The following is a 12,363-nucleotide window of genomic DNA, read 5'->3' on the forward strand; positions in this document are numbered from 1 at the left end:
TATTTCGAAGGACAACACACCATTATTGATGTCAGGATATGAATGTGTACATCCAAACCAAAAGGTATAAAAAACGGTGACTTACCTAACAATCGAGCTCGAGTTTAATCCGACGCAGGTCATGTATATAATTCAAACGCTCCACAGGTTGTTGTTAACTTCGTGGAACATTGTAATGTTGAGTCGACGGTAGTCGCAGACAGACACGATGACTCGCCAGGAAACTACAGTCCCATGTATATTCCGAGTTTACAAGAACGCTGACCTAATTGAACGTTGTCTCTTATTTGTTGAATTCACGAAGCACACGCCGTACTAGTTGCAGACCTTAGCGTTCCCTCATCAAGCCACGCAGCCCGTGGATTGCCAGCGACAATATGTACAGATCCATACTAAATAAAATAGCTCCCTCGGTCACATCCGCTGCCGGTTAGTTCACAACCGTAGAGAAAGGTCAGATGCAAGCACATAAAACACTTTACCATGTCGCCAACATCCCCTGTCCAGTTGTCCAGAAGTACATCGTGGGCACAGAGAGCTGCCTACAGCAGGTAGTGTTCAACACGCGTGTAGAGCCCTGTGCCGCATCCAGTGCTCTGGTTATACAGCAGATGCAACTTGAGTCGCTTCACTGCTGTAGCATGCATACGTACAATAGTGGAATCCCAGTAGCTGGTGATAATTGTTGTTGTTCGCTAACTAATACACGGGTTAGGAACAACGGTAATAATGGAGGCTAACTGTTCATTACAATAGGGCTTGTGCAAACCGATTTAATGAATGATAAGGTAATTGTTACTTTTACACGAAAGGGCATTGGGAATTCTAGTCTAGATGATAATAAGGCCATGGAGAATAATGGACTGTAACCACAGTCATCATTGTTAGTGTGTCGGTAGCACAGCTTTGCAGCTGTAACCAATGCTTTTTTTTAAAGTTCTAGGAACAGTCGTTTTGCTTGCAGAATGGCGGCAATTTGTGTCATGAAAACTATAGTGATTCAGCTCGCCTGCAGCATGGCTTAAGTTCGGTACCAGATCGAGACCATCCTGAGGGATACTCGCCTTAAGGTGTAGGTAGGAAGTGTAATGAATACATTACTTCCTGAGTGTGTATGTGAGCATCAGTAATGTATCATGGATGACTTGATATGACTTATTGATTAGTAATATTTAATAAAGGCTTATCCGTTACAAAATAGATTCATGTTGTAATCAACAAAGAACGGTATATATTTAGTCAATAATACTATAAAACACGTGACTTTGGAAACAGGTGGTCTTGTGGTCGATGGCGCCGCCATTCGCGATGCAGTATTGCGCCCCTTAGCCATACCGGGATGTGCTGAGCACTGATCTGTCAACACCAAATATGTACTCGTGGGTTTAAAAAAATGGAACTTCCATGACCTGCGTCATTTTGTGCTTGTCTCCCAAACTAAGGTAACAAGCCATCTGTGTGATATCGATGGGTTACACTTTCTGCCTCCTAATTGACTGCGGGGGAATTAAATTGTTCAGTAAAACGTGTTATTATTTGTTACACTGAACTTGAAACTTGTCAATCAATCTCACAATATTCCGTTAAAGCTGCTCGCTGCTGTTATGTTCGTCATTCAGTTCACATCACATTAATTACCTCTATCGGGGAGGTTAGCGTTATGTTCAGTTACATTAACTACTGGTTATACTTGGAGTGGAGTTGAAAGAAGCATTTCGCATGAATGAAACAAGTCATTTTACCAATCCGAAATAAAAGCATTATGATGACTTTGCAAGAACATAGACGACACGATTGTGTAAGTGAGTGTGTGAGTAGAAGTTTTATGTCGCGTTTAGCAATATTCCAGTGGTATCATGGGGTGCACATTGTATCCACGTGGGGAATTGAACCAGGCGTAACGAGCGAATGCTTTAACCAGTCGGCTACCCTTCCATGTCAGTATGAAGGAAACAGAGGATACTTAACATACAATACACATTAAACACATGCTGCCATTACTCTCAATTCAATATCGAACTAAGCCAGTATAGTGTCAGATGGCATTGCTTTATATGGAAAAAGGGTTTCGTCGCTTTATTTACTTTTGGGGCGTGACAGCCTCACATCTGGTGGTATATTTATATAAATTTGTCGCTCCAGTTTTGTTTGGACTCTGTGTGATACCTACCATATTAGATCTGAATACCATTATTGATATTTAGATTGTGCTGTACAGGCAGGTAAGGCTGGTAATGCAGAACTGCTCGTTCTTGGTGAACACCCTCGGGCATTGTAGCAGCATTGAAACTCTCAGTCCGTGACACTGCAACGCTGACACTGCCCACGTGACACAAAGGACACACCTGTCACACAATAAGTCAAAGGGAGGTAACCTCCATCAAAACAGTCCATATCTAGACACAGGTTGGACATAATGAAATTTGTGTTCGCCTTTAATCAGGTACACAATCCCGGCCTAGGTCTAGTTGTTGTAATTATGCCAAATTGAGACATTGCCTCCGTGCAATGAGAGTAACCATTCACTTAATAGGGGCTATATGTGGCCCGGTCGTCTAACACGCTGTGCAGTCGGTATATATCACGATGCTTGTAACTAGACTGTACCAGAGTTGCGTCCCTTGGGCACGCCAGAAACCTATGCTTGTGAGTTCGAATCCCGGTTCGCCCAGTGTATGTTTCTAGTGAGCACAATACCCGTGCTCGTGGGTTTCACCAAAGTTGTAAACGTCTAAGACCTGCATCACTTCGGGCTTTTCTCCAACATAAAGATGACACGCAGTGACATAACTGGAATAGTGTTACAACCGGGGTTAAACCAATTTAACTCACTCACCCATTAACTTTAAAATAATACAAGTTATGTGGCAGATAAGCAAGTCGTGTCCTGGGGACTTAAGTAGAATAGACCTCCAAGAGCCCTCTCGAAAACGTCGATATATCAAAAGCTCGTTGATCCCATGTACAGCATTACCAATGGATTCGGCATAGCCCTCATTAGATTTAGTGTCATCATATACGTAGTCGACAGTATCAACCGGGTCTCCGACTAGCACCACAGCCACAGCAGTCGACTGTTTCTAACGGACGTGTTATTTACTGTTACATGTATGCACTACACAGTGTAAATATAAAGCTATATATCAACTGCAGCATATATGAACATAGTTATTCAAATGATGGTTGAGAATACAATTTCGTTTGTTGAGTGACAGAAGGTGCCGTTTGTAATGCAATGTTTAAAAAAAAGCAAGCATTGAATGAAATGAAACCTAAGTGTCTCGCAAACGTAAAAACTTGTATAGATAAAGTAAAAAGAAATACGTTTCGACATAATTTCCGATCTTGTGAGAAATGTTTAAAAAAGTCTAATAGAGTAATCACAGAATATAAAACGTCTCTTGTTTGAAGAGAAATGTTAACACAACACACGCTGTGTAAGTCTCGTGTGATCTGACCTGCATGGTTTTGATCTTTGCATTGTGACCAGTTGATAATGAACATACAAGTGAGTGAATTATCGAGATGTTGTGAATCAGCGCTGATGAATGGGATACAGCTTCCAATAATTGACGTTAATGTCAACAGCCGACCATTCTAGGAAAATTATTAAACCACAATATTGCCGAGTCGCGGTTTAATAGAGAGACTATATCGATTGCATTTTCGCACAACTGAAAGGAAAATATAACTTGCTTCGTACCAAGGTTTTTTCCAGTGATAAATGTACCAAGCAACATTCACATTTGAATCGTCTGTAAATCACTAAATGTTAATATCGTTACTGCTAGAGGACGATGATTCAGCATAACCAGTCCCTGTGGAATAGTTGCCAGTGGCTCGGATCTTATGTCCTTTGGCATACTGGCTCCAAGTATCTGGCGCTAGATCTTAATCTGTTTCATTTGCATAGGGTTTCATGAATAAACAGATAGAAACATTTGCAACAGCAGGATGGGCAACTGTTTCCAGAACAGACAAATTACTGACAGGTTGCAGAATACGTGTGTCATATGACAAAAAATGGAATAAATCATTACTGGTGGTGTTATCCAGTATCACACACCCTGTACCTGCCCACGGAACGATGTACACGTGGTTGCAGTATGTTATATCAGGAAGTTGTTTTTAAATCCACTAGTTTCGACAAATGCAACGAAGGTGTCTCTCCCTCTCTGTCTGTCTGTATGTCTGTTTGTCTGTCTGTCTGTCTCTGGCTCTCCCTGTGTCTGTCTCTCTCTATCTCTATCTTTGCCAAAGCCTTCACATCATCCATACGCTCGAACACGCTCACACAGACACACGCGTGCCAACGCCCCCACCAACAAACCACGCCCATATATCCAGAGAAAACTAAACGGTAGCGAATGTAAATGTATTATGCCATATCAATGTACCTCCGTGCACCATAAACGGGCTGTAATGATAATGATCTAATCTCGTAAAAAGCATTCAAAACAATGGAACCTTGCATCCTAGTGGTTCCCAAACAATGTTATGGGTCTAATCCATCAGAGCTTCGGTATAGTCGGTGTGCTTCGAAGAGAGGAGAAACTGTAAAAGTCAGGTGTGTAAAATATTGGGCATTAAAGCGTCTTCCTTTCTCAAGGGGCGACAAAATACATTACTTCGGTCTGCTAAATAAACTATACATCACTAAATCTGGATTTAAGACGTACACTAGTCTGCTATTTAGGAGCTTAATACGACACAAGTAAAGGAGGACCAAGATAAGACATGAGTTAGACTCAGCAACAGCAGTAAACAAAACGACCTACAGACCAGCGGCGACTAGGAACTGCATTCGATAATCTCTATTGAAATGCTTGCCTCGAATCAGGAACAATTACTGTGGAAGGTTCTTTTTGTCCATATCAACTTTAGCATTTGTAAACGGAGAGAGAGAGAGAGAGAGAGAGAGAGAGAGAGAGAGAGAGAGAGAGAGAGAGAGAGAGAGAGTTGAATGTACACTCTCACACTCTATATTGAGTATTGAGGAATGTATACGGGCAAAGAACTCAGGGTAAAATTCAACGCAGGTGGTATTTTGATTACAGCTTCATGTAAGTGTAGTTAGTATGTTGGTTCTACAGTATCTTGATTCATGGCCATGCACATACTATCACTTGCGTTCAACCTCAGCTGATCTAATGCCGTGTGACAGTTGTCGCTTATGGGACATGGCATATCACCGTTAAGAAGGACATTTGTTACATCTCCTAAAGATACACGTCAGTTTCAACTTTCTTGTGTGACAGCAAATGTCCTCAGAACCTGACGGTGCTTGCATTTTGACATGCTGGCAACGTAGGGACTAAGCGTTTGTTGACGAATTCATACACAGATACTGAACATATAGTTAGAAACACATATTCACGTTATTATACAGTGTTCATTCCTATTGTCGTGAAACCTTGCTTATTCGGACGCCGCACGCAATATCGTTTCAGACGATTCAACATGTACATGTGTGACCACGGTAATCTGGTGCGATACCAGGATATGATAACGACAATGTATGACCACGGTAGCATTTGGTGCAACACCATGATAAGATAACAACAATGTATTACCACGGTAGCATTTGGTGCGACACCATGATAAGATAACAACAATGTATTACCACGGTAGCATTTGGTGCGACACCATGATAAGATAACAACAATGTATGACGAAGGTAGCATTTGGTGCGACACCATGATAAGATAACAACAATGTATGACGAAGGTAGCATTTGGTGCGACACCATGATAAGATAACAACAATGTATTACCACGGTAGCATTTGGTGCGACACTATGATAAGATAACAACAATGTATGACCACGGTAGCATTTGGTGCGACACCATGATAAGATAACAACAATGTATGACGAAGGAAGCATTTGGTGCGACACCATGATAAGATAACAACAATGTATGACGAAGGTAGCATTTGGTGCGACATCATGATGAGATAACAACAATGTATGACCACGGTAGCATTTGGTGCGACACCATGATAAGATAACAACAATGTATGACGAAGGTAGCATTTGGTGCGACACCATGATAAGATAACAACAATGTATTACCAAGGTAGCATTTGGTACGACACCATGATAAGATAACAACAATGTATGACCACGGTAGCATTTGGTGCGACACTATGATAAGATAACAACAATGTAGACCAAGGTAGCATTTGGTGCGACACCATGATAAGATAACAACAATGTATGACGAAGGTAGCATTTGGTGCGACACCATGATAAGATAACAACAATGTATGACGAAGGTAGCATTTGGTGCGACACCATGATAGGATCACAACAATGTAGACCAAGGTAGCATTTGGTGCGACACCATGATAAGATAACAACAATGTATGACGAAGGTAGCATTTGGTACGACACCATGATAAGATAACAACAATGTATTACCACGGTAGCATTTGGTGCGACACCATGATAAGATCACAACAATGTAGACCAAGGTAGCATTTGGTGCGACACCATGATAAGATAACAACAATGTATGACGAAGGTAGCATTTGGTGCGACACCATGATAAGATCACAACAATGTAGACCAAGGTAGCATTTGGTGCGACACCATGATAAGATAACAACAATGTATGACGAAGGTAGCATTTGGTACGACACCATGATAAGATAACAACAATGTATGACGAAGGTAGCATTTGGTGCGACACCGTGATAAGATAACAACAATGTAAGACGAAGGTAGCATTTGGTGCGACACCATGATAAGATAACAACAATGTATGACGAAGGTAGCATTTGGTGCGACACCATGATAAGATAAAAACAATGTATGACCACGGTAGCATTTGGTGCGACACCATGATAAGATAACAACAATGTATTACCACGGTAGCATTTGGTGCGACACTGTGATAAGATATCAACAATGTATGACGAAGGTAGCATTTGGTGCGACACCATGATAAGATCACAACAATGTAGACCAAGGTAGCATTTGGTGCGACACCATGATAAGATAACAACAATGTATGACGAAGGTAGCATTTGGTGCGACACCATGATAAGATAAAAACAATGTATTACCAAGGTAGCATTTGGTACGACACCATGATAAGATAACAACAATGTATGACCACGGTAGCATTTGGTGCGACACCATGATAAGATAACAACAATGTAGACCAAGGTAGCATTTGGTGCGACACCATGATAAGATAACAACAATGTAGGCCAAGGTAGCATTTGGTGCGACACCATGATAAGATAACAACAATGTATGACCACGGTAGCATTTGGTGCGACACCATGATATGATGACGACACAGCACTTAGCTCCAAATACGGAAAATACGAGTCATTCAGAGAGTATTGAAATACATATATGCATGCTTTTATATGATATAAACATTATGTACGTACGTACGATAACGCCTCATACTAACCACCTCTGGAAAAGGTCATTTGGAACTATTTCCAATGATAAAACTATATATAGTTGTTTATGTCGCAATAATACAGACTAGAAACAAGGTGTCTTCTTTCTGACATTATCAATACTACTTACACGAATAATTTGAAATCAGAAACTATAGATGAAAACAAATAATTCTCCCCTATATACAAAACTAAATCAAATAAACTTTGATATGAATAAATGAACAACATAAATACATAACGTACAAGGTATTTTATGGCTGGATTCAATGTTTGGATATTTAAACTTAGTAGATCAAATTCTTACAGGCAGTGAAAGGGCAAAACTCAATAAATGGCAAGTATTAAAATATATCTACGCAATGAATATACACTCGTCAAAAAAAGAAACGCACAGGTAGAGTTTTAGTAAATGTATTGTACCTAATAAAGTCGATATATTTAATTAAATATCATAGATACACACATGAAATTTTGGAGCTCGATGGTCACATGTTGTCGTTGTACAAAGACATTGAAAATTGTTCTTTGTCATGTCGCATAAGGCCACAAGGTGGCGCTGAACTCAGTATCTCATGTGACCGCCCCAGGCAGCAATCACGGTTCTGCATCTCCTCGACACTGACTGGATAAGTGTACGAACTCTGTCCTGCGGAATTTTGCTCCATTCAGCTTGTAACGCGTTGGTCAGTTGTGGGAGTGTCTGTGTCTGCATGTTCTGACGTTGACGTACAAGTCGAGCGAGTTCATCCCAGAAGTGTTCGATTGAGTTGAGATCTGGAGAACTCGACGGCCAGGGCAAGCCGTTGATGTTGGCATAATGAAGGTAGTCTACCGTGACACGAACTGTATGCGGTGGAGTGTTGTCCTGTCAAAACAGCTCCCTCTGGCGGTCAATGATTGGAGGAAGGTGCGGTTGAAGAATTTGATTCGTGTAGCGATTTGCTGTCATATTTCTTTGAACCACAACCAAGTCGGATCTCGTGGTGTAGGATATGCCAACCCCCCCCCCCCCCCCCCCCCGTCTCCGTAGCTGTGGTATTGCGATGACGTAAGTGGAACAGTCGAATGTAGCGATCCTGTGCACGGGTGGTAACTCTTGGTCGGTCGGTTCTCGGACGGTCTGCAGAATTGGGATTTTCGGTCACAAAGGAGGCAAATGGTGATGTGGTGGACGTTGAAGTGGCGTGCCACAGAAGACTGCGATTCCCCTCTTTGGATACTTTTTGAAGCACCGTTTGTCGAATATCAGGCCACAAACATTTTCCAATAACATTTATCCAATTTATATACCGGATTGTTTGTGTAGTCAGTTCCTTGAACTAAATACCTGTGCGTTTCTTTTTTTGAAGAGTGTATTAGCTGGGCATTTATTTAGACGTTAATGCATAATGGTTTTAATTTATAATCGGATTTGATTTCGAGGAACCACTGCTGTTATAATATGTACAACATGTCCGCTTTGTGAAGAACAGTGGCTACAGTGGGATGTCGGAACTGCAGTGTCGCTTGATGTAAGAGGGCAAGAGAAGATCACAAGTAATAGCCGAGTCGATGTCGCAAAGAAGCATGAATAAATGGCTGAGTAATGGACAAAGTGACATTTCCAATATGGCGACCCTAGTGGTTATGTTAAAAGCTGAATCGGCAATTGCTGGTATCATCCCTGTTAAGCATCAGCATGAAAAGGCGTGAATTTCAGGGACACGTCAAAACGATGTAAACGATGAACGAATTATGGCCAACGCGAAATGTTCATGTGAACCATCGGCTCAGGTGAGCTAAATGCACACAATGACGTCTCGATGAAAGAAAGCGAACTATAAATTACTTAAATAAGTTTAGAGAACTTTTTCTTTCGTTCCCCCTTTATATCACACACAAAGGTGGAGCGTTAAGAATCCTGGTTTAACCCAGTCAACTATTCGTCACGCGAAGAGTAAATTTGCTTTAAACATAATGATGATTTAACATCATTTTCTCGACGGTTCTACGCGTTTTCAGCACATTACTTATTCTGTGAGAGTCTAAACTCATTCATCTTGTGTGGAATTAAAAGGCGAGAGGGACAGAAACATTTTAATCCTTAGAAATTAAATACGAAAAAGAAAGTCTTATTCCAAACATCTTTGAATTTTACGTGTTCTTTATTATCCCGCTTGTCTGCCTCACAGTTTTCTATGGGAGGTCTTCACTGTTACATGACCAACCCTGTTATACAACGGCTGATATTCACATGAGCAACCCGTTCCCACGCTAGAGAATATGCTTTGTCAAGAAGATGCGACCGCCTCCATGATCTCGTCGTAGAGCGTCCGCCAGGCGAAAAGAAGGCCGAGGGCTCGATCCCCGGTTGCGTCCTAACAAAAAACGTTAAAGGATGGTACTTTTTGTTCTCCGCATTAAGGGGCTCGGAGTCAGTATACTGTGTCTGGATAGGGTATTCTTGTTAAATTGCACATGGAATCTCATTAGGGCTAGAGGGGCGGTCGGGTAGCCTAGTAGTTAAAGCGTTCGCTCGTCACGCCGAAGACCCGGGTTCGATTCCCGACATGGGTACAATATGTGAAGCCCATTTCCGGTGTCCCCCGCCGTGATATTGCTGGAATATTGCTAAAAGCGGCGTAAAACCAAACTCACTCACTCACTCACTCATTGGGCTAGCACTATAAAGTCGGCATTAGTCCGGACTTGTACAAGAAGCCACACACACGCACGCGTACATACACAGGTGCATGCACGTCGCTATATAAGTGGAATAATCTTGAACGCGACATTAAACCTCATTTCACCTCACCCAGACCTTGTTTTAGCCCCTTAATGCCGAATGCCAGACAGGGTAACAACAAGTACCATCTTTTAACGTCTGTTAGTATGGCGCGGCCGGGGATCAAACCCTCGACCTTCCGCTTTCCGGGCGGACGCTTTACCACTAGACCACGGAGGCGGTCAATTCACTTACTAACTTTCACCTACACGGTAAAGTGATAAACACCGTCCATAATCCTTATATGTGTAATACGTGGTATTAATTACATAGTGATACAGATTTTTGTAAATGATAGGTACATACGAACTACTGTTCAGTAACACGTTTCACCTCTGACACACATCGATATTGTAGGTATTAACTGGTAGGAATCATTGTGTTGACTCAAACAGGCGTACCAATGTGCCATCTCACAGAACGATGATTACTTTGTGTTGTGTTACTCGCCCTGGCTTTCCTCTGCTCACAATCTGTGGGGTGGTGTGTATTGGCATATTCTATATATCGCATTGTAATAGAATATGAGTTGATGATATACACTATTTATTAAGGAGAAAGGCTATTTCTGAACTATAAAGTGTAGATATGAATTATTTATAATCCCAGAGGACACGGAAAGACCCATCTTTGTTTGAAAGTTCGATACATCTGATACCAGTAATGCTCTGTTGAGCCTACATGTTAACTGAACTTCGCGCAAATAACAAGAGGCGTGGAGAAATGGGTTTAACGTCGCGTTCAAGGGTGTGTGTGTGTGCGTGAGTGCGTGCGTGCGCTCGTACGAGTGTACATGTGGTTACTTGCACTAGTTACGCCTGTGTTTTAGCCCAATGAGATATCATGCCGCAGTTTAACTAGGATACCCCACTCAAACACTGTATACTGACTCCGAGCCGACCAATTCTGGTTTTATTCCCTTAATGCCGGGCACCAGACACGGTAACAACCCTTTACAGTCTTTTGGCATGACGTGACCGGGATGGAACCCCCGATTTCGAGCTAAACAAGAGATAAGAGTACCTATTTCAATATCGCACTACCGACAGTATATCACTTATTATTAAAATGTCAAGCCATAAACCGATTTTATGATAATTAATGGTACTGACTCTCTGGTGACGTTTTCCAAAACAACCCATCCGTGAACGTGTGTATTACATTAAATATACCTTGTCAAACTAGAACAAGCCCTGTCTTGTTAGAAGACACATTATTAATGATATTAATAAAGACGCATAACAAATTTAAACCCCATTACAGTATAAAATTCAAAATGTAATAACACAGTTAAAATGATATATTTACTCAATTTCAATCCAGCGAGCTGACGTTATTTACAGAGCTCCTTGCATCGAGTTCCAGGCAAACATACACCAATGCAGAACCAGTACATCAAATTTAATGACTCTTTATTTTATTTCGCGCACTTATATTTTATTCCCTTCATATTCACTGTAAGCATGTCAGGGTATATCACCATAAAGATAATACATGGTTGAGTGCTGCCGTGGGGGTGAGTTCGTAGGGCTTCATTTGCCCTGTTCCGTAGCGCCCAACTGGCTTTGTGCTAGCCTTCTGCGTAAATAACCTATCGGTGTCGTTATTATTGCAACTTATTGACATGATCCATTACATCGCGTCCCTGTTTGACGGTTCTGGATATTTTCATCAATGGATCTATATGTTTATGTAATCAATTAAGAGGTTGAAATGAATTACGTGTTTGCTGACCGTTCGGCTTTATTGCACAGTCTCTCATTACCGCAGTGTACCCAAAAGTACCAGTTACAGTAATCAATAACATACAAGTTTCCAGCATGTACTGATATTATAGGTCGGTGTCTTATATACTAAAATAATATTGTTATCTGAAATTGGGCAAGAGAACATGATGTTCTATGAATGAAAAACGAGTAGGTATATATCAATGTGAACAAGACCCGTACATTGACATCAGAGAACATGGTACCAGGACCACGTTGCTGACCTGATACTTCATTGACGTCGTTGGGACCTTACATTTCTAGCCATGCCTAACAATTCAAATAAAACTTTATTCAGCCGCCGTGGTCAATAAAGAGATATAAATGGTATTTTCTTTAAAAAGTTCTCCAAATTCATCTTCGAAGACAGTTGACATTTTTACATCTTTTAATGAAGCCGCGCAAGAGCGT

The 12,363-nt window shown here is 41.3% G+C and overlaps 1 protein-coding gene across 6 annotated transcripts in view; it reads right to left on the reverse strand.

Annotated features, from left to right (window-relative positions):
- Positions 1–12,363, reverse strand: part of LOC124110579 (glutamate receptor ionotropic, kainate 2-like) — a 111,553-nt gene that overhangs the window by 59,559 nt on the left and 39,631 nt on the right. Inside the window, exon 1 of one of the 6 annotated variants that reach the window (XM_048383658.1) lies at positions 86–603. The exons of the other annotated variants lie outside the window; for them this stretch is intronic. The gene's annotated coding sequence lies outside the window, so the exon portion shown is untranslated. Of the gene's footprint in view, positions 1–85; positions 604–12,363 lie in introns of those variants that run through there. 6 annotated transcript variants of the gene reach the window in all.

This window comes from Haliotis rufescens, unplaced genomic scaffold (genome assembly GCF_023055435.1).
Source record: "Haliotis rufescens isolate VD_foot unplaced genomic scaffold, xgHalRufe1.0.p SCAF_5, whole genome shotgun sequence".
In the NCBI taxonomy this organism is placed as follows: domain Eukaryota; kingdom Metazoa; phylum Mollusca; class Gastropoda; order Lepetellida; family Haliotidae; genus Haliotis; species Haliotis rufescens.